This window comes from Eschrichtius robustus, chromosome 6 (assembly GCF_028021215.1).
Source record: "Eschrichtius robustus isolate mEscRob2 chromosome 6, mEscRob2.pri, whole genome shotgun sequence".
Lineage (NCBI taxonomy): Eukaryota > Metazoa > Chordata > Mammalia > Artiodactyla > Eschrichtiidae > Eschrichtius > Eschrichtius robustus.
In genome coordinates, this window is record NC_090829.1 from 92,191,868 (window position 1) to 92,214,950 (window position 23,083).

The 23,083-nt window shown below is 37.6% G+C and overlaps 1 protein-coding gene and 1 non-coding gene across 10 annotated transcripts in view; one reads left to right on the forward strand and one right to left on the reverse strand.

Annotated features, from left to right (window-relative positions):
* Positions 1–23,083, reverse strand: part of BBX (BBX high mobility group box domain containing) — a 280,074-nt gene that overhangs the window by 235,837 nt on the left and 21,154 nt on the right. The gene's annotated exons all lie outside the window — the stretch shown is intronic.
* On the forward strand, positions 4,641–4,715 carry TRNAK-UUU (transfer RNA lysine (anticodon UUU)). Its single transcript has one exon. It is a non-coding gene; the product is annotated as a tRNA-Lys (tRNA).

The following is a 23,083-nucleotide window of genomic DNA, read 5'->3' on the forward strand; positions in this document are numbered from 1 at the left end:
CAGGTGTATGTCACAGTAAATATTAACACACTGTCAGAGACATGCTCAGACTAAATTAAAAAATAAAAATCTATGTCCACATCCATAAAAGACATCCTAAAACAAAATGACACATAAAGTTTTAAAATTCAGGGATATGAAACTATACAGTAGGCAAAGGGAAAGAGAAAGTACATATAGCAACAGTGACACCAGACAAAAAAGAAATCAAGGAGAAAAATCATTAAAAGGGAAAAAGAAATATTTACATTACCAAAAAGAATAATCTTCCAAGAGTGAATAAGAGTTACTGATTCTTATACATTTAACAACAGTTTTTGAAATATAAAAAGAAAACATTTTCAAATAGCAGAAATTAACAAATCACAATCAAATCACACTGACAGACTTTAAAATACCCCTCTCAGAAAATAACAGATAAAGTAAAAGAAAAATAATGTTATGAAGGATAGGAATAACATATTCAAATTAACCTAACGGATATAATATTAACCTAACAGACATTTTATATGTAACACTCTGGACTCCACATAAAAAGAAATCACATTCTTTTTGAAGACATGAAACACTCAGAGACTGATCATATAGTGGACAGCAAAGGCTAAATTAACAATTCCTGGGGCTTTCCTGGTGGTGCAGTGGTTAAGAATCCACCTGCCAATGCAGGCGACACAGGTTCAAGCCCTGGTCTGGGAAGATCCGACATGCTGCAGTGCAACTAAGCCCATGTGCCACAACTACTGAGTCTGCACTCCAGAGCCCGCGAGGCACAACTACTGAGCCCGCGCACCTAGAGGCCATGCCCTGCAACAAGAGGCACCTGTGCACCGCAATGAAGAGTAGCCCCTGCTCACCGCAACTAGAGAAAAGCCCGTGTGCAGCAACAAAGACCCAATGCAGCCAAAAATAAAATAAATAAATAAATTTTTTTAAAAAAAACATTCACTTAAAAAAAAAAAATTCTAAATATTGTTATCCTGCAGGCCACATTCATTAACCTAAATACAATAAGGTATGAAATCAATTAACAAACAAAATAGATAAATTAGGAGTTTGAGATTAACATATCACACTACTATATATAAAATAAACAACAAGGACCTAATGTATACCACAGGGAACTATATTCAATATCTTGTAATAACCTATAATGGAAAAGAATCAGAAAAAGAATATGTGTGTATATGCATGTGTGTGTATAACTGAATCACTTTGCTACATACCTGAAACTAACACACTGTAAATTAACCATAGTTCAATTTTAAAAAGGTTAAAAAAAGAATATGCAAAAGAAATCAATAATAAAATGACAGCCAAAACAAATTTAACTGGGAACTTTAAACTATTTCTAAAAGTAGTGTATTGGTTAAAGAGCAAATCAAAGTGCAATTTTTTTATATTTCAAACTGACAATGACTGCACTACATAAGAAAAACTGTGAGATGTCACCAAAATGGTACTCATTGAAAATAGTGAGACAAATGACATTTTAGAGACAATTAAAGTTTGAAAATAAATGAATTATTTCAAAACAAGCACTAGAAAACAAGAACAAAAAAGAATCAATTAGAATAAAAGTTAGTAAATGAGAAATACTAGAGACAGAGAAAAATTAAGCATTATAAGAAAACACTAAGAACAACTTTATACCAAAAACTTTAAAGTCTATATGAAATGGATGGCTTCCTAACAAACTATAACTTATCAAAACTTACCAAAGAACAAGCAGAAAAACCAACACCACACTAACCAAGGTAAAAAAATTAAAGCAACTGGCCGAAGGTCTACATCCTCAAAAAAGGCACTAGCCTGAGGCAGTTTTATAGGAGCTCTAATACACAAGCATTCAGAATAAATAACTTTCACCTGAAACAAACCGTTATCCATAAGTGAGGCTCACTTAACCCCATTCAAGAACCAGGTAAGAAGAGCAAAGAAAAGAAAAATTATTGTTCCGTCACACTTCAAAGTAGATGTAAAATTCTTAAGTAAAATTTAAAAATGGAATAAAACAGGGTGGGAGAAGAATAACATCAAATAGAGTTTAGCCCAGAAATGTAAGGATGATTGCCATCAGAAAATGTTATCAGTGCAATTCACTATATTAAGAGGTAAAAGAAAAAAATGACATGATCAGGTCAACAAACTATTTTACTACACATTCATGATAAAATTTCTTAGCTAAGAAGAGGAGAGAATTTCCTTAATCTGATAAAAAAAGATCTAAGAGAAGGACATAAAAACACCATTCATAGTAGTCAAATATTAGATGCATTAAAATATGTAAATATAGAGACTTCCCTGGTGGTCCAGTGGTTAAGATTTCGTGCTTCTAATAGAGTAGGGGGGCACGAGTTCGAGCTCTGGTCCGGGAACTAAGATTCCACATGCCACGTGTTGTGGCCAAAAAATAAATAAATAAATAAATTATCTAAATATATATACAAGAAAGGACGTACACTATCACCAGGAGTCATCAGCATTGTACCAGAGGTACTAGTCAATGCATTACCCAAAAGCAAAAATGAAAAGAAAGAAAAACAGAAAAAGGAAAACATTGGACAAGGTGACACAACTATCATTCATTAGTGACTTAACGATTTGACTTTATGTAAGAAAATCTCCAAGAGAATAAACTGACAAACTAATAAAACCAATAAGAGAGGTATTATAAAGCTATATAATTCAATCTATCACTTCCACAGAAACAGAAAAATACATCAATAGAACACAGTATTTAAGTTCCAAAATATCTGTACATGATTAAAGCATTTCAAATTAGTTAAAGCACACACTATTCTACAGATGGATCTGGGACAACTAGTTGTGTGTGTGTATGTGTGTGTGTTTGGAGGTGGGGGGGGACGGGAGAAGAGGGGTAAAAAGATTGATTTCCACCTCACAACATTAACAATAAATTTCAGACAGATTTTTTAAAAGGTTTAAACATGAGAATCAAACAGATACATGTATAAGAGAATATACAAGGGAGTATATCAATGACACTGGGGTAGGAAAGACCTTCTTAAAGTACAAAAAGAAAAGCAAGAAGGAAAAGATTGACAAAGTTGACTACATAAAAACTGTCAATGTTCCCTGGGAAATGGCATTATAAATAAAGTTAAAAGAAAACACACCGAACTGATAAAGTAGCTAGCTTGGGGAGTTGGTGGGGCTGACAGCAAAACATTAAGACTAGGAATGAAAGTCAAAAGGAAATTTGTTCTTATCTTTTATTCATTCAGCATTCATTCACAAACATTTATTGAGTGTGTTTAATATGTGCCAGACCCTGTTATAAGCACTAGGTATATGGAGCAAACAAAACAAAGGGCCCTGTTCTCATGAAGCTTCCTTTCGAGAGAGAGAAGCAAGGCTCTAAACATGTAAGCCAGCAAGCAACTAAAACACTTCTTATTTTAAATTAAAATAACTTCAGTAATTAGTAAATAGTAGGAAAAATAAAACAGGATTATAGTTATTCTCAAATGTATCGGGTTTTGGCAAAGAAAAAATGTATTCATGCATTACCTCTGAAATGGAAACATTAACCTTTGAAACTTCATAAAATTTTATTTTCTCTATAGTAGTTTATATTTAAGGAATTTATGCACATAAAGATATTTACCCTTCTGAAATACCTGGATAGAAATTCTTAAAAGGCCAAATCCAGCAATGACTGACCAGAAAATGGGGGTTTAATGAAAGAATTACAGGCTTTGTGGAGAGATACTTATATATCCATTGTGGCACCAAGTGGAAGGATAGCACCTTGTGTCTGGTCCTGAAAGATGGAGCTAAAAGCCACACTGAGCTTCACAGAGGTGGTGAGCAAGTTCCATGGGTCTTGAGAAGAAGGCAGGGAAGGGCCCTTCAGGTCACAAACACTAAGGCTCTAACTGGGCAAAGGAGACGGACCAAAGATGTCCAGACACTCCATCACTCCATCAACAACCTGCCACTTTCTCTCTCTCTCTCTCTCACACACACACACACACACACACACACACACACACACCTCTTGCTATACACCAAGGAGGAAAAGCTGTAGAGCCCAAACCTGTGGGGCTGACAAAACTTCTAAACCAAAAAACCTTGCATGGACAGTAAAATAACAGGCTTTCAGGTCAAAAACAGATGTCAGTCTGTCTACTTCCTAAATATCTGCACAATAGCACACATAAAAATCCACCATGCCCCCCCATTTTGGAGAGAAAAAAAAAGATCTCTAGCTGCTATAACCTTATGGTTCATTTGTTAAGGAAAAAACCTCAAATACTGGTACTTTATAAGTTACATTCTATTTCATTAAAATATTTTATAGAAGGCTGAAGCATGTTAACTCATTTCTTTGCAGGTTACCTACAGTCATTTCAGCAGAAATAGAAATGTGCATAGTACTCTTCCCGGTTTGGAACTTTTCTCTATTTTCATTCTAAAATTTAAAATGTAAAAACACAGATTTACAAGTTTAATTAAACAAGAAGCAGTTTCCAAAATATAAAAAGCTCCTTCACTTTTTAATTTATCATTAATATTTCTTAAAAATATACTCACAAATATATTTAACATATTATATAATTTATCTAAAATTCTATTACATTCAGTCAATCTGTCAATAGTAAATGAATTCCGGGAGTTCCCTGGTGGTCCAGTGGTTAGGACTCAGCACTTTTTCACTGCCGAGGGCCCAGGTTCAATCCCTGGTCAGGGAACTAAGATTCCACAAGCTGAGTGGTGCATCCAAATAAATAAATAAATAAAAATAAAATAAATGAATTACATAAAATGTGATATTCAAATATTATTTTTAATTAATTACTTACCTAAGACAACTACCAACATATTAAAAAATTGCCCATTAAATAAACCCTGCATTTGTCTAAAGCAATGACAGACTCTAAAGAACTATTATTCTTTTTAGACACTCAGGTCCACAGCTGCCTTCTATAAAACACATGTTCAAAGCATGAACGTTTGAGTAAAGCGAAACTTTCCTTAGAACAAGTGTGTTTATTTGAACACACAATTTCAGAACCAAATCAACAAGTGTTTTACGGGTTCACACTCATAAGGGATCACATGTGTGTTTATTTGAATGTAATCTCATTGAAATAAACACAGCTGCGTTTATTTCAACGTGTGAGAATCGAGATCTACACATGTTTGTGCAAGAACGAATCATGAAACCATGGCTTAGTGCATGGAAATGTGACTAGGAAATAGCACACAGCACAATCACTTTCTTCAAACATGTCACTGAAAATTAAATCTACAGCAAAAAGATATTTCAGGAAAAGCTATAATTCAATGTATCCCATAATGAACTCAAGATATCAATTTACACTGTGAAGTATTAAAGTGTCTCTTTTATGCTTCATTTGAAAAAAATAAAGAAAAATGCAAAGATGATAAGTAATAAATACGCACGAACCTACCCACTGAAATTTACCATTCTGTAGTATAACTTCAGCCCTTTTTAAAAAAATAAACAAAAAGATGTAAATAAAATTGACATCCTCCATTTTTCTCTTCCTGGTCCCATTCATCTTCATCCCTTCCTCCTCAAAAGTGAATACTGTCATGAATTTGAGCTAAACAACGTATATAGCATTGTTTTGCTGTTTTCTAAAACATATACAGAAGATATAAAGTAAAAATTATTCTATGTTTCGTTTTCTATCAACTTTGTTTTTGAGATTGATCCAACGATGCTATTTCCAGTTTTCTCTATTACAAAACAATTCTGCCATGAATATCCTTGTACACATCCTTGTGCAGATGTTTGAGACTTTCTCTAGGGTATAACTAGACACAGAATTGCTATAGTTCTCAAGTTCTGCTAGATACTGACAAACTGTTCCCCTAAGTGGTTGTATCAAAGTGTACACTGATTTGGGATGGATTCCATATAATCAGGACAATCTGTCCCAAGCATAGTGTTCAAGAAATTGGCTTCTTAAATGGCAAAATTCCATTTATTCCATACCTTACAACACCTAAGATACAAATGTGCAGACTTTCACGTTTTTGCTTGATCTGGTCAGGTTAGCACAGTAGTTCTCCACCAGAGGTGACTGTGCCCCTAGGAGACGTTTTGATGGTCATGACTAGGGGAATGGTACTACCAGCATCTAGTGGCTGGAGATCAGGGATGTCTCACTCTCCCCAGCTTTACCTTTTGAAAAATACAATGTCCAACTGGCTTGTTCTGATATAAACTCAAATTCACTCCTTGGCCAAGTATAAATTCCAGAAACTTTTGGCCTACGAAATCATTCTTTAGATAATAATAAGCAGTGACCTTAAGTGGAAGTGCTTTCTGACATCACAACAGTTGAACTCAGAATAAGGAGAACAAGCTACAGCACATAATGCCATTCTATAGCCCTATTAATCAGACTTTTTACAACACCTCTTTCTGAAGTAACTGACTACACATATCTAAACTGAAATAACTGGAAATACAACTAAATCTGAGTCTCATGGTTTATCAGAATGAAATCTTACTCTCACTTCCTAGTCGACTTTACTTAGTATCTTGGCTGACATTTTTGCCTTTTCTTTTATTTACATATCTATGCCATAGCAAGAGCAAGAAAGAAAGATTTTTAAGCTAAACTACTTAATTACCTCTTTTGGAAAAAAAGAAGGCAGGTGATAAAAGGTCAAAATACTACCTAGGAAGAGCTGAAAAGACATGTTTGCTTTTGCCTGTCTGAGAGGGGTTTTTTTTTCCTCTTTTTTCCCTACCCTACCCTAAGTTAGAAAGTAATAAAGGGTTTAACTTTCTCTCAATTTAATATGCAAAATGTAACTTCATTATTCATTTGGAGGCCATGTGAGTCAATGGATTAAAAAAAAATGAACAAGAAGCTGAGACAAAGAATTTTAATCCTAACTGACACTGACCCTCTCTTATTGTCATCCTTGGCAATTTTATTATCAGACCTTGTGGCTCTCAATAATGGCCTCTACAATGAAGTCTTCTAAATCTACACATCCATCCCTGAGTTTTAGTTCAGCATTTCCGACTACGTGCTTGACAGCTCCACAGTCGTTGCCCCTTACCACATTCCATGCCCCTGAACCTGAACTGCAATTTCTCTGCTCGCTCTCAAACACCCTCCATCACAGAAGCTCCATCCATTTGTGAAAAAAACCAGCATCCTCTTGGCCAGCTTCTTCTCCTTTATTCCCCTAACTCCTGTACTGCTTCCTCTATAGCAACTTTTCTGTCCATTTCTTCTTTTCCACACCCACAGCCAAGAGCAGGTCCTGGTTTATCATGTACATTCACTGCTTCCAGACTTGTCTCGCTTCTGCTCATTCCCAGTTTCTCCTCCTGAAATTCACCCTACACGTATGTGGTCATATTAATCTTTCTTCTTCTTTTCTTTGTTTGTTCTTTTTTTTTTTTAATATTTTAAATATTTGCAGTTTTTACTTATTTATTTATTTGGCTGCGCCAGGTCTTCGTTGCTGCACGCAGGATCTTTAGTTGCGGCATGTGGGATCTTTTAGTTGCAGCATGCGAACACTTAGTTGAGGCATGTGGAATCTAGTTCCCTGACCAGGACTCGAACCCCAGCCCCCTGCATTGTGAGTGTGGAGCCTTAGCCACTGGACCACCTGGGAAGTCCCTTGTATGTTCTTTTTTATTGAGGCATGATTGACACACAGTCAACTGAATATATTTGAAGTGTACAATTTGATAAGTTTGATACTCCTATGAAACAGTCACATTCAAGATAATGAACAGATCCATCATCCCACCAATTTTTTCTTGTGCCTCTGTAATCCCTCCCTCTACTCCTCTCTCCACTGTGAAGCAACCACTTATCTGCTTTTTATGACTACAGATTAGTTTGTATTTTTCAGAATTTCATGTAAATGGAATCATAGAGTATGTACTCTTTTTTTGTCTGAGCTTTTCAATCAGCATAATTATTTTGAGATTCACCAATGTTGACGAGTGGATCAATAGTTCTTTCCTTTTTATTGCTGAATAATAGTTCATTGTATGCATAGACCATCATTTATCCATTCATTTTTGATGGATATTTTGGATATTACAAATAAATCTACAATGAACATTCATGTACACATCTCTGTATGGACATACGCTTTCTCTGACTTGGATAAATACTGTAAGAGGAAAATGACTAGATCAGTGGTAAGTGTAGGTTTAATTTTTTAAGAAACTGCCAAACTATCTTCCAAAGTGGTTATACCATTTTACTTTCTCACCTGTAGTCTATGAGAGTCCTAGTTTCTCTACACTGGATATGATCAGTCTTTTTAATTTTAGCCACTTTAATAGGTGTGTAATGGTATCTCGTTGTGGTTCTAATGTGCATTTCCCTAATGACTAACGATGTTGAATATTTTCCACGTGCTTAGTAGCCATCACCTATCTTCTTTGATGAAATGTCTATTCAATCTTTCACCCATTTTTATTAGGTTGTTGATCTTTCTATAATATCGTTCTGACTATGTTACTTCCCGGATTAAATTTCTTCGATGCCAATTGCCTGGCATCGAAGGATATCTAAGACCTGGTCTCAAACCAATATGAAACGACTTTTCTCCCAGAACTCTTTAATAAGCCAAATTGCAGCCCGGTAGAATAACTGGTTTCTAGACACAAACCCACATTTGCATGCCACTATGCCTTTTCTCAGGCTATTCCTTCTACCTAGAAAGCCTCTCACAGAAATTTGTACATACATGTCCAGATCTCTCCTACGTCAAGGCAAAATCAAATAACACCCCTTTCGTGAGGGTTTCTGTTTTCCTCAGTCAAAAGCAACTCCCTCCTCTAAACTGTCTCTTGTTCATTTATGTCCATGTTGTTATTCCTATTATTGTCCTGACCACAGGAGACACTACAGCTAATGGTTAGGAAGATGGACTCTAGATCCAGACTGCCTGAGTTCAAATCCCATTACTAGCTGTGGGACTCTGAGCTAGTTACTTAACTCCCCTGTACCTTAGTGTAGTGGACACTGGGATGCCCCACCTAGACCCCCTTCAGGCCAGCAAACCCACTGCCCAGCTGCTGGAAGTGTGGAATGCTAAGGGCTCAGAGCTGCACAAGACCTACCTTTTCCAGAGATTCTGGGAGATTATACCCCTCCCCTCACTGTCTGTCCCCCAAGGCAGTCCCCACAGCGAATGTCTGACTGGCCCTCTATGATGCCATTCCCGCTCCAAAACTCCTCAAAGGATCCCGCTGAGGCTACATTTTTAGCAAAACCCAAATCTTTACCTGTTTTTTTCCTCTATCTAAGTGGTTCTCAAATTTTAGTGTCAATCAGAATCACCTGGAAGACTAGTTAAACCGTAGGTTGCTGCCCGACTCCCCTGAGTTCCTGAGTCGGGGTTCCTGAGACCTGAGAATATGCATTTTCAGGTATCAATGAGACCACTGCCCTCCCCATCCGGCTTCCCTCCCCTGCTCAGGTTCCTGCTGAGCCCTCCCTCAATAAATCACCTTCGCAAGACTCTGCACCTCAGGCTCTGCTTCTAAGAAACCTGACCTAAGACACACAACTTAATGTGTAAAACATGTACATTATTAATTAGACTAAATGATTATTGTGGAGATAAAATCAGGAAATATATGTGCTATGCTCAGAACAGTACCTAGCACATAAAAAACTTTTAATAAGAATTAGTTACCATCATCAGCTCCCCTAATATTACTAAACATTACTTGAGCATAGGGTCTATCCCTTATCCAACTTTCTATCTCCTATATTACCTACAACCAATACCTACAATTGAAATCAATCTAGTGGGTTTAAGGTATTGTTCACTGCATTAGCTAAAATAATTACACCTTGGTCTCTACTGAAAGAGAGATATAATATCTGCTCTCTGAAAGAATCTGGAGGAAAACAAAGTACAAGCACTCAGTTATAGTTGCAGGCAATGTTCAAGAAAGAATTCAAGAAATGAGAATAAAAAGCTGGGAGTGGATCATCAGTGGGATTCCTACAAGGTGACTACTGCAAAGGAAAGAGTGTCAAATGTTATCTGGAAAGAATGTTAAAGGAACTAAATGGCAGATCACATATATATGTGAATAAGGCCCTATTATAAAATAGATTACCAGAAAAAACAATGAAAGTGAACAAATCTTTAATTTCCTGATCATAGATCTATTGCTTGACTTGGTAAACTATTTGCAATTAGAGCAGTCAGAATTTTTTGGTGTTTAGGTAAACAATGGACATCAACCAACTTCTCTAGCTAGACTTTAAAGAAAATCCATTAAGATGCCTAGCCATTTTGCAGAGTTATCTTGATGAGACCCACACTTCTCAAAACAGAATAATCATGCTATGTCCACTGCCATCATCCCGAGAGAATACAGAGTGGTATAACAAGTAGAAGACACAAAATTAAAAAGGCAGATAGCCTTAGGGAATGAATTTTCTTCTTCTTTTTTTTTGGGGGGGGGGCATGAATTTTCGTGATGGAAAATAACTTCAAACACTACTTCTATGTTAAAACATGTAGGTATATTCTTGATAGGTGTGTAAATTACACCACTGTATGCTTGTGTCAATACTCACCAAACTCTATACTTAAGATCTATACATTACACTGTATGTCATTTTTACCTCAATTTAAAAAAAAAAAGAGGCATATATTATGGAATAGAATATAATATTCAAATAGATTTTTAAGACCAAGCATTCTGGAAACTTCAAAAAAACTGAGCTTTCTGGAAGCACAATTTGGCCTATGACCCATGACTTCACAAGAAAATGAGTTTACCTTCTTCTGCTATTCAGGTACTTGAGAAAATTTGAGAAGCAGAACACCAAGAAACCAATTATTGGTTTTTCATTGGTTATTTTATATAATTTGAGCCTTTTCTGGAAATTTAAATGGGTGACCTGGTAGGATTACCACCTAAGACTGGTCTGTGCCTTAAAACACATTTCCTAAAGCAACCTCTTCAAAAGAAATACCAGAAAAATCACCGCAGTCACAGTAGCCCCAGTGGGGCAGCCCCACTGCTTCTGTTCATTAAAGGAATAACTACAGAAAGTTACCAGATACCTGTAAAGCTGTTTAATACAGAGAACTTACATGTAATACTCCCCTACAGAGAAAAGGGCTCTGAAAGTTTGTGCAGCAAAATGACTTGGCTCAAGGCCAGCATCGAAAACAGCATCTAATCCAAAAAAAAAAAAAATATATATATATATATATACACACACACACACTCACACACAACACTCTTAAAAATCATGAATCTAATGTGAGCTCTTTTGTATGTAATAATAAGTATATAAACCTGTTCAATAAACATCTGTTAATTCATGGAGTTGAACAGGCAGTGGATTCTGTTAACCAATAATTTTCCAAAATGGAAAGCAAAGTCCTACATCTTGGAAGAACTTGGCAGGATAGCAACAAAGAGTGATATAATATCAGAGCACTGAACAACAGAGCTGAGCAGGCCAGGCCACCTGGGCCCATACTCGATTTGACAGTAGAGACAAGGGCTTGCTGTGGAAGGATATGGTTTTCACCCTTGACATCAACCTCACAAGATTATGGATAAACTCCAAAACCTCCCAATTGCTATAATGAGGGGATGGGGCGGAGGGGTAGGAGGAGGGTGATATGCGCCCAGAAAATTTTAGGACTCTAAGGCATTACCACTCATTCAAATTCACAAGAATGTGGGTGAATAATCCTTTGCTGGCTTCATCCAGGATTCCACAGGTTTAAACTAGAGATTCTTCAGCATTCAAATTCAGCATTCTATCCCAGCGGTGTTTCAGATGCCCTTCCACTGGGACCTCCTTAACTCACATCCTTCTAACCTAGAGATGCACATCGTATTTGTGGAAGAGGAGCACTGCGTTCTTAAACGTGAGTGGGACGGTATTTTTGGTTCTGTATCTGCTTTTTGACAAATAATTTTTTTTTTGTTGGACTTCCATGATCATAGTGGTGATGTGATCTTAGTCAATGTCTTCTTGGAAAAGTTAACAAGCACTCAAAAGTTTTTTCCAGGGTCCTTAATGAAGAACCCAACTTGGGGCTTCCCTGGTGGCGCAGTGGTTGAGAATCTGCCTGCCAATGCAGGGGACACGGGTTCGAGCCCTGGTCTGGGAAGATCCCACATGCCGCAGAGCAACTAGGCCCATGAGCCACAACTACTGAGCCTGCGCGTCTGGAACCTGTGCTCCACAACAAGAGAGGCCACGACAGTGAGAGGCCTGCGCACCGCGATGAAGAGTTGGCCCCCACTTGCCGCAACTAGAAGAAAGCCCTCACACAGAAACGAAGACCCAACACAGCCAAAAATAAATAAATAAATAAATAAATAAATAAATAAATAAATAAATAGGCTGAATGTTAAAAAAAAAAAAATTATATAAGAACCCAACTTGTGTGAACTATTTGACATTTGCACATCACTTTTCCTTTCTAAACTGCCCTTTGAAATCTACAAATTCCTTTGTAGGCTGGGTATATCTAAAACCTTAAACCAAGAGGCAAGCACCTGAAAAGTTACCCCAACTGTGCTATTTTGTTTGGTCGAATCATCCTGTTCTCACCCCCTCCTACTCAAAACTGTTAGTCTACATGCAAATAGAGAGGGTAAGAGAGGGTGGGAAACTGAGCAACTAAACCTCAAACAGGAGGCTTTGGTAGAGCAGAAACAAATACTCTGGAAAAGAAGTAGAATCAAAGATTTTTTTTTTTAGAGCATGAATTGCCATGTTAAGGTAAAGCCATTCTCAGTCATCTGCATGGATTTATGTCCTGCCAAAAATATTTCTTAGGTAGTAGAGAGGTTAGACAATATGGAAAAGGCAAAAAATGATGTTATAATAATTGCTGTAGATAAAAAGACCTCAGGAGAGCCCCATCACCAGACTCAGTATTAACTTCTGGATTGTCTTCCCACTGATTCACTTCCATATCATCTTCTTATCACTCAAGGTTTTAGAAAAAAATTACCGCTAGCAAGTTTAAAATATTTACAAACCATAAGATATAACCATACCTCCAGAGTCACTCACAGTAACTGCTTATATGGAGCATTAAACACACACACACACACAAAACAAACCTAAAATACTACTATCTTCCCAAAATATCACATTCCACCACTGCTAGAAACCTAGAAAATAAGTGTTGTGGAATTAAAGATTTAATGAAACTAGATAGAATAAAGAATTAAAAGAATTAATTAATAAGAGACTTAGAAGTTAAGCTGAGTGAGTAACCATGTCTTTTTGCTTAAAATTAATATTGTGCTCAAAAAGTAAGTGAAATGATACCAGTCTACTTACAACACAACCTCTTTGTGTACCAGGTCATTTAAGCTAGGCCCACTTTATACACATAAAATGTGAGAGAAAAAGGTCAATTTATTTTCCACAAATAGCCAGAAAAGGGTTTCAAAATTAAGAATGAATAACACTCCAAATCTGTAATCACTAGACCCTCACCACTGTCTGTTTTGTTCACTGATGTTCAGCTCTGTTCTTCAGAAAAGGAACAGCCCTCAACATACTCAGCACTCTTGGGTTTAGATTCCAAATCCCGTTTCATCCACTTTACTCTCTCCACATACCTTTTGGTATCCAGCTAGCATTTGGGCATATGAGAATCATCTGCGCAGGACTTGTGAAAAATACAAATCCTTAGATCCTACTCTGAAGATTCTGATTTGTTCAGGAGGAGACCAGGGAGGCAGTAGTTGGGGCAGTAGTAGTAGCTACATCTCAAGGCCTGATTTATTTACCTCTTCATCTGCACTTTCACTTTATATAATGTCTCATGTGGTATCTTTCAGTTACTATCTTGGGTTCTCCTGTTTAAGCTCCAAAATCTCTCCTCCCTCACGTGCCCTCACAGGCACAACCCTCATCTACCCAACCTGTCCTGTAGCCTACGCATTAAAAAGCACAGGCATGATGTTAGCTATAAGTATGTGAGAGCAGGGGGAAAAGTGGTGAATTGGACTTAGACTCTACGGTCAGAATGACCAGAATTCAAATCCTGAAGCATAGACAGCATATATGGATAAGATATTTAACCACCTGCAGTCTTAGGTTCTTCACAAGTAAAATGGGGAATAATAATCTCTCTCTCATAGTATTACTGTAAAGATTAAGTAAGATGATTTTAAATACCTATGGCATTGTCTGGAACATTACACTCTAATAAACAGTAGCAATTATTATTATGGAGAAGAATTTATAACAATGGTTAAAATCCATCAGTTGAATGCAGTGAGAATTGTTATCATGCATTTTAATGGGATGTCTAAATACCAAATAAGTCAGATTTTTCACTACTAACCATCTGTTCAAACTCAGATTGAGCAGATCCTTACCAACCTGAGGTCACACTGTACTCCAAAATAAAACCTTTGAAACGGAGTGTTCTCCTTATGAAGCCAAGTACAGCATTTAAAGGGTGGGTGAAATGAGGTCTTTGCTACCTCAGCAAAACTGACTAAAAATGACTTTGATCTATAAATTCCTAAATACTTGGAGCTGCAGTGTCCTTAGAGATTGCATATGTCCCTCCCTCCTGTCATGGTTGTTGAGACTAGCTGAAATGTCCCTGTTCTTTGGACCTGAACAAGGGAAACATGAAGAAACCAGATGAGAATTTGTCATCTTACTTCAAAAGAAAGAAACTTAAGCTGGGGGAGGGGAAGTTGGGATAAGTCCTATTATCTTTCCATTTTTTGTAAGTGCTTTTACTGATTTGGACATTTTTAAAAGACACAATTTTACTTTTAACAGTGATTTAGAGGACAGTCACTTGATACGTAATATTGGAGTAATACCTGTCTGTACTGAGTCGTAATGCCCATCTTCTCTACTACTGTGGAAGCTGGCACTGGGGATACCTATTTTTACTTACTTTATATTCTTGGGGCTTAATACCATGCCTGCCAAGCAAATGTCAGGACCTCAATAAATGTTCCCTGAGTGTATATAATGGTTTCTGTGATCATCCATTCAAGAGTTTACTTCTGATATGGCGAGAGTTGTTTCAACTGCTTTTCTGACATCAGCAGAGGATCAGACCAAGTCCAAGAGTAATCCCTTAACACACTAATGTCTCTCACAGCTGAAACAAACCCAGCAATTGTTTTTTGGGGGTATATTCCATGTGCCTTGCACTCTGCTCAGAAAAGGGCAATGTTCTGCAACGAAAGTAAACATGGGCCTTTCAGCCTCCTACATAAAAAAAGATACAAGTCAGGAACTTGGGAAGAATACTAAATAATTTGAATTTTGAAATACTACAATTTGTCAATGTTTCTGGGAGATTCTTCCCCTTGTAGCTCTAATGGGTCATAGAGTCACAAGGAGTTACCATGGGAAGAACCTTCCTGATCATTCCAAGCCAGGCCAAACACTTATTTAATGAAAGAGAAAACTGAGGCCTGTTGAAATAAAGAGTCTGGTACAGGTTACACACTTAGTGCCACAAAAGCCAGGGCTGGAATCTGGGTTTCTCAATTTTCAGGACTTACACCCTAACACACGAATATATTGATGAGGTCTGTAACACTGGAGGGAAAGGATCATACATATTACATTTTTTTGAATTTATTTATTTATTTTTGGCTGTGTTGGGTCTTTGTTGCTGCACACGGGCTTTCTCTAGCTGCGGCGAGCTGGAGCTACTCTTCGTTGCGGTGGGCATGCTTCTCATTGCGGTGGCTTCTCCTGCTGTGGAGCATAGGCTCTAGGCGTGCGGGCTTCAGTAGTTGTGGCACGAGGGCTCAGTAGTTGTGGCGCACGGGCTTAGTTCCTCTGCAGCGTGTGGGATCTTCCTGGACCAGGGATTGAACCTGTGTCCCCTGTGTTGGCAGGCGGATTCTTAACCACTGCACCACAAGGGAAGTCCCTACATTTTTATATTGTCTCTCCTTACAATCTTATACACTTATGCTAGATGTGAAGGCAAAAGCTGATTTTTCTGAAAGTGTTTTTCTAACAAAAATGTATTGTACTAAATAAAACCTAAATAGCATTATTATTCAAAAAAAATTTGTTGAAATGGAAAACAAAACAAAACAAAACATAAAACCTCCTGAAATGCTTTCTCAGAAACCATTTTATAAAACTGATGATCATAAGGAATTTTTACATTAAAAAAACAACAGTGTTATCATTGGGCTACGTTACTGATTCAAGATGCAGCATCAAATAAGTAACTGATATGTGGTTATTTCTGTATTTCCGCTCTTCTTTCCTGGTGTGTGTGTGTATTTAGAATAGAATATACAAAGGGCTCAAAAGAGCTATAAAACTATATTTATAGTATATAAAAACTGAGCTCTGCTGTAAATTACCTAAACGTTGATATAATAACTTTACTTAACATTTTTTTGCTTTCATAGTGTTTATAAGGGTTCCTGAGAGTATGACTTCAGATAGTGCTAAACTCTTAGAAAAGTTGTTCCAGTGAATTTGATTTGATGCTTTCATTTTCTCAAAAAGAGTTCCTATAGCAAAAGGAGGCATTCAAAATCACTCCACTGAGCTACAGTTGAAGTACTTTAGTGTGCTGTCAATTCAGCCTTTAAAGTATCAGACCTGCACGCCGCAACTAGAGAGAAGCCCGTGCACAGCAACAAAAGATACCGCGGGCCGCAACTAAGACCCAACGCAGCCAATGATAAATAAAAATAAATAAAATAATAAATCAGTCTTTAAAAAAATATATATTACCTGGCTCCATTCGTGCCTCTTCAATCCCTGCGGCCACCCTAGATGAGTTCCCAGTTACTTCCAGCCTCTGATGCTGTAATAGTTTCCTCACCTGATGCTCCTGCCGCCCATCCCCTCCTCCAATGTTGCCGGGGCAGGGTGCATTCTATGGAGCCTGCTTCAATTATCCTCCACTGCCTGGTCTGGCAATTATGAGCTCCTAGGATCTGACCCATTACTACCTTGAAGCATATTTCCCTTTCCTAAAGGTCCTTGGGCTTCCCAATCTCTACCATGCCCTTGCTCTAGGTTTTCCCTTCACCAGGATTGTCCTGGTGAATATTTATTTATTCAAACGACAAATATTTATTGACCACCTATTCTCTATCACCTACTAAAAATACAAAACCAAATAAAGTGATCTCCCCACACTCAGGGGCTATGCCCAAATCCCAATCTCCAAGGCCCATTTCCAGTTCCCATGAAGATGTCCTTAATAATGGAGTCAGATGTTACTGCTCCCTCATCTAACCTCCTTCTAGCATATTATTTTTTTTTTTTTTGGCCACACTGTGCGGCTTGTGGAATCTTAGTTCCCCAACGAGGGATCGAACCTGGGCCCACAGCCGTGAAAGCATGGAGTCCTAACCACTGAACTGCCAGGGAATTCCCAGCATACTATTGTCTTTACCTCTCCAGTTACTAATTACTTTATCCAAGGGTCAACACACAGGTGTTGAGCATCCACTATACTCAATTCCCCTTGTGTTATCACATTAATATCTTATAAGGAGGTTATTTCTGTACTTCCTCTCCCTTCCTATTGTACACACTCCTTGTGAGCAAGGATATCACCTACTCGCCCTTATCTTCTTGGTACCATTCACAGAACATAGCAGTTGCTCAATAAATAAATGCTGAAAGAATTAACAGACCTATAAATGAATGTGGTGGGGGAGTATTAACTCAACACTATTCCTCTTCTCCCTGTCTCGATTCTTCATAGATTATTTTAAAATTTAAATGTACCCTCCTCTCATTCAGTGTTGGAAAAAAAAAAAAAAAGACAATTAAGAACAGCACACTTGGGGCTTCCCTGGTGGCGCAGTGGTTAAGAATCCGCCTGCCAATGCAGGGGACCAGGTTCGAGCCCTGGTCCAGGAATATCCCACATGCCGCGGAGCAACTAAGCCCGTGCACCGCAACTACTGAGCCTGCGCTCTTGAGCCGTGAGCCACAACTACTGAGCCCACGTGCTGCAACTACTGAAGCCCACGCGCCTAGAGCCCATGCTCCACAACAAGAGAAGCCACGGCAATGAGAAACCTGCACACCGCAAGGAAGAGTAGCCCCCGCTCGCCACAACTAGAGAAAAGCCCGCGTGCAGCAACAAAGACCCAACACAGCCAAAAATAAAAAAGAAATAAAAGAAATAAATTAAAAAAAAAAAAAAAGAACAGCACACTTGTTTAAAACACTCTTCTCAGTCTGAAAGGTCTCCTTACTAGCTCACCTGACTGCTATCAGGGAATTTCAAAGAAAAGTCTTGATAAGTATGAGAGAGTACTTTAGCTGCAAGGAATGCACATGGTTTGCCTCTAATTCTGCCAACTACACAGAAAGCCATCCAGAGTACCAGGCATCCTCTTCCAAGCATAATAGTATATTCCCCAAAGCCTGCCACCAGGTACAAACTTCTGTACCACCTTTCATGCTGAGCAGGAATGTCTCCAAGAGTGCCAGAGGCACTCTAAAAACGGTGCAGAAAAAGACACTCAGCTCTTGGAAGAAGACAGGGCATTCCTCAGGTCAGCACCACGCTCTGCTCTCCATCTTTGTAAGAACCCCTCCTGGAGTTGCACAGTTCCTGACCCCTCTCTAATCACAAACCACCCAGATAAAACTGCAACCCCACATTCTTTCTCCTTCCTGTGCTTTACTTTTCCTGTAACATATCACCATCTAACATATCATACAGCTTACTTGTTTTATTTTACTGTTTGTTTTCCCTCATGAGAAGGTACCTTCCATCCAGGAAGCATTTTTTAACCATCTTATTATTATTACCATAGTCCCAGAGACTAGAACAGAGCCTAGCCCATAGTAGCAGCTCAATAAATGTTTGCTGAATGAATGCTACAATTCTTTTATTATTTATCTTTAACTGTATAATACTACCCATTATAGGATACCTCCCCCATCCCCAAGAAAGCCACTTGTCTTCTGGTTTTTGTTTTCATACAGAAATGACTGTAAATATAAGATCATATGTTATGTGTATGAACAGACAAATGAACCCACACATAAACACAGATGTACTGAATACATCTAACAGAGGCAGGAGTGTCTTTTTTACAAAGGAGTATAATTATAGCCGCTAAGTTAATCTATTGATATAGGCAAAGCACTAGACTGCTTTACATAGGTTATATCTTTTAATTTTCAAAATAACTTTAAAGAGTAACCATTATTTTTCTTTTTTATAGATTAGAAAACCAAAATACCATGGGATTAAGTGCCTAGCCCAAACTCAGACAAATAAGAGGTGGCAGAGATGACACTCAAACAGGGCTTGTCTGACACACAATGATACTTTTAAACCATGCTGCCTCCCAGGTAGATATTAAAAGACCAACTTAATTAGGTTTCTGAGTGTGGCTGGATCCAGAATATCATTTTAAATCATGAAAAAGAAGCCAGGCAAATGCAGGGGGGAAAAAAAGCAACCATTCCAAGAATCAGAAATTAGACAGTACAGGCTTAAGAGTCCCTGGATAAGTCAGGACACTGGAAAAGGAACTGGCTTTGCACTTAGATGCTGGTCCCTCCTGTGTGATCCTAGCAAGTTACTCATCCTCTTGGAGCCTCAGCTTCAAAATTTGTGAGAGAAGGGAAGGGAAGGGGAGGGGAGGAGGGAAGGGGAGGGGAGGGGAGGAGAGAAGGGGGTAGTTGGATAAATTATATCTACCAGCAAAAACCTGTTATGATATGAGATACTTGAAAGTGCATATTAGAGTGCCTGATACACAATAGTTAGTAAATATATGTTATATTTAATGTCAGATTTTACTGATTTCTTGAAGGGCAGGACAAATATAAAACAAAAAGAAAAACCAACTGGGATAGGTTTCATGAGCATCTGGGAAAGAGCTGATCAGATCTTATAATGACATGTCAGACGGGCCCACAAAACTCTGAATTCAGCCTTACATTTCATTCACCCACTAAGTAACTCCCAAATGCCTCTTTACTTGATAAGTAATGAAGTAGGTACTGTTGGGTCATGAAAGGCAAAATCATCACCAACAAATAAGACGAAGTTCAATAATTTCATTTACTGAATAGCTATTTAGTGAATGGTCACCAATACCATTAATTTACTAAGTTTTAGAACCGTCGTAAATTCTTTCAAACTTTTCTTAAGTTTCTGAGGAAAACTATAATTCATGCCATCATCCTGCGTTTAGCTAAGAAAATTTATATATTACTTATTTATAGCATATTTATTTATAGTATAATTCTTTAAAATTTTTGAGAATGTTTGAGTTTTATTTTCATGTCAGAGCAAATACTTTTCTAGCACTCTCTCTCTATAATATAAAAGAGCTTGTTTAGGCAATTGTTACTTGAATAGCACTTACACATTTTAAAGCAAGGAAATAAGTACTGACTAATCTTTCAAACTATCTTGAACATTATGAAGTTTACCTAAAATACTCATTACTCACAAGTCAGAACAAATAAACTAGCAGAGCAGTTATGTTAATAGACCATAACAGACACTGGTTGGGTAAAGTTACTCAAGAAATCAATATAATCACTTTTCCTTCTGAATATACAGCAGGGGTTGGGGGGATTAAGGAACCATACATTATTTTCAGGTACAATAACTATATCACATTTGTAGTGAAATAAAATAATTTTACAGGTATGCTTAATGAAACGCCCAGCAAGACAACCCGTTTTCCAAATATGATCAATTATCTAATTCATACATTTTAAATTAATAAGACATATTTAACAAAAAAATTTTTTGCATTATTATTATTACTACAATTTTTATGAAGGTAAAATTTTTTTTGTTATTTAACTCAGAAGTCCAAATCCTTCTCATATCATAACCTAAAAACAAAGTAAAGGGGCTTCCCTGGTGGCGCAGTGGTTGAGAATCCGCCTGCCAATGCAGGGGACGCGGGTTCGAGCCCTGGTCTGGGAAGATCCCATATGCCGCGGAGCAACTACTGAGCCTGCGCGTCTGGAGCCTGTGCTCCGCAACGAGAGGCCGCGATAGTGAGAGGACCGCGCACCGCGATGAAGACTGGCCGCCGCTCGCCGCAACTAGAGAAAGCCCTCGCACAGAAACGAAGACCCAACACAGCCAAAAATTAATTAATTAATTAATTGATTTAAAAAAAAAAAAAAGACAGTAAAGAGGATACGAGTTTCTTGCAAAAGTTATCTGTCTCATGTGAGATAAAATGAGCTTATCACATTTCCTAAAATGATTTGTCACTAAAACCATTTATTTGATAATGATTTATTTAATCATGTATATCTAAAAAATGCATGAAGAAAGCAAGATATCATGTGTATCATGATATCTAAAAAAAAATCTGGGTTTTATTTAGCCAATAACCAATAAGCAAATAACCAGTGTTCTGACAAAGGGCTTTAAAAACCATGGTCCTTAAGTTACTCACGCTAACATTTCCTAAAATTATGGCAACAGGAAATACAAAATTTAAAAACCAGTAATTTATGGTCAGGAATGACTAGAGAACGCATGTTATCTCAGCAAAGTTTAAAGAGTTGAGGTATCAAAATATGGATGGTCCATGGCTCCCAGGTCTTAGAGTCGATCTTCAGAGGGCAGAGGAAAAGGTGCTAATTCAAATAAATTTCACATTATCGAATCAGTCTACTGTAAGCTAGGAAGCCGGCAGGAAAGCTCTGGACAGGTTAGGTACTACAGTATGGAAAAACTGGTTACTGGCCAGAGGTACCTAAGTAAAAGTAAAAGGTTAAGGATTACCTGGAGATTTCACGTACAATAATATTCCTACTAGAAACAATTAGCATGTTCGAGCTGCACTTTCCTTTTTACAAACCAGCAACACTTTACTGCCCTTTCTCCCAAACTCTGAAAAGGATTGGTAGAAGAGCACATTTCAAAATCTTTGCTTGGAGCCTTGTAATTTACGATCATGTCACCAAACTGAATGAAAGACCCAGCACAACTGTGGTTTTAGCTACTTAATGCATCATCACTACCTACTGGGCAAGACTCAAACTCAACCAGGGAAGCACCACAGACTACAAACAGGGTAATGGACTTCCTGCTGAACATCCCACCAACTGCCATTCCTGAAATAAGATTGAGAAACGTAATTATTGCTCCTGTTAAGAAAATAATTCCATGGACCAGCACAAAGATAGTGAACACATTATTGTCTTTTCCAAATGTGTAGGGGATTAAACCTCTACACTCCAGAGTCGCCCAAACGACCACCCTCATGTCAGACGAGCTGCATTCTGAAACCTTCTGCTTCCAGCTAAACATAAGGTACTGATCTGGTATCACCATCCTCCCACAAAAATTAAAAGCTTTTATTTCCATTTAGCTGCCACTTAAGATTTATAAAAAGTTTGTTTTTTCCTTTCTTTCCCTTAACTCAAGTCCTCACAGAGCATACTTTCCTCATCACAGGTTGCCAATTTTTGGAACATTAAAAATCCCATCAAGTTGCACTTGTATGATGTGACAATTAACTTTTAATGATGGATAAAAGAGATGGATGCTTAAAGTCATTCTGCATTCTATTACTGTACCCATCTGATAAAGGAAAGCTCCTTCATAAAGGTCAAAAATTTTCTTCTTTAATCAGAACTCTAAAAGACAGACTAACTTTGAAAATATATTAAATTGGTTGGGCCAAGAGCTGTGTAATAGAATATAGAGCTTTTTGTCAGTACACTGCAGAGGTAAAGAAATGTCTCCACTCCATTCCAACAGAAACAATTTCTATTATGTTTATAACTAAGAAAAAAATGATTTCATAAATAACTAGCATTTTATATTCAAGAACTATACTTATAATTTTCTAGATGTGATGTTTTAATAGCTGATGTCTAAAGACATAATCTCCTCGGATACAACTGTCTGCAGGGTCTCCATGTACAGCTGTGCAAGCTGTGCTGTGCACAACCCTAGGGGGCGCCATTCACATCAGAGGGCATAGATCTATATATTTATTATGACAATTTCCTGCCAAAAGGCAGTAAAGTGGCTTGTTCTAACAAAATCAATCTATTATGACAATTTTCCAACATTTGAAACTAGAATATCTCAGGAAAAGGGTGGT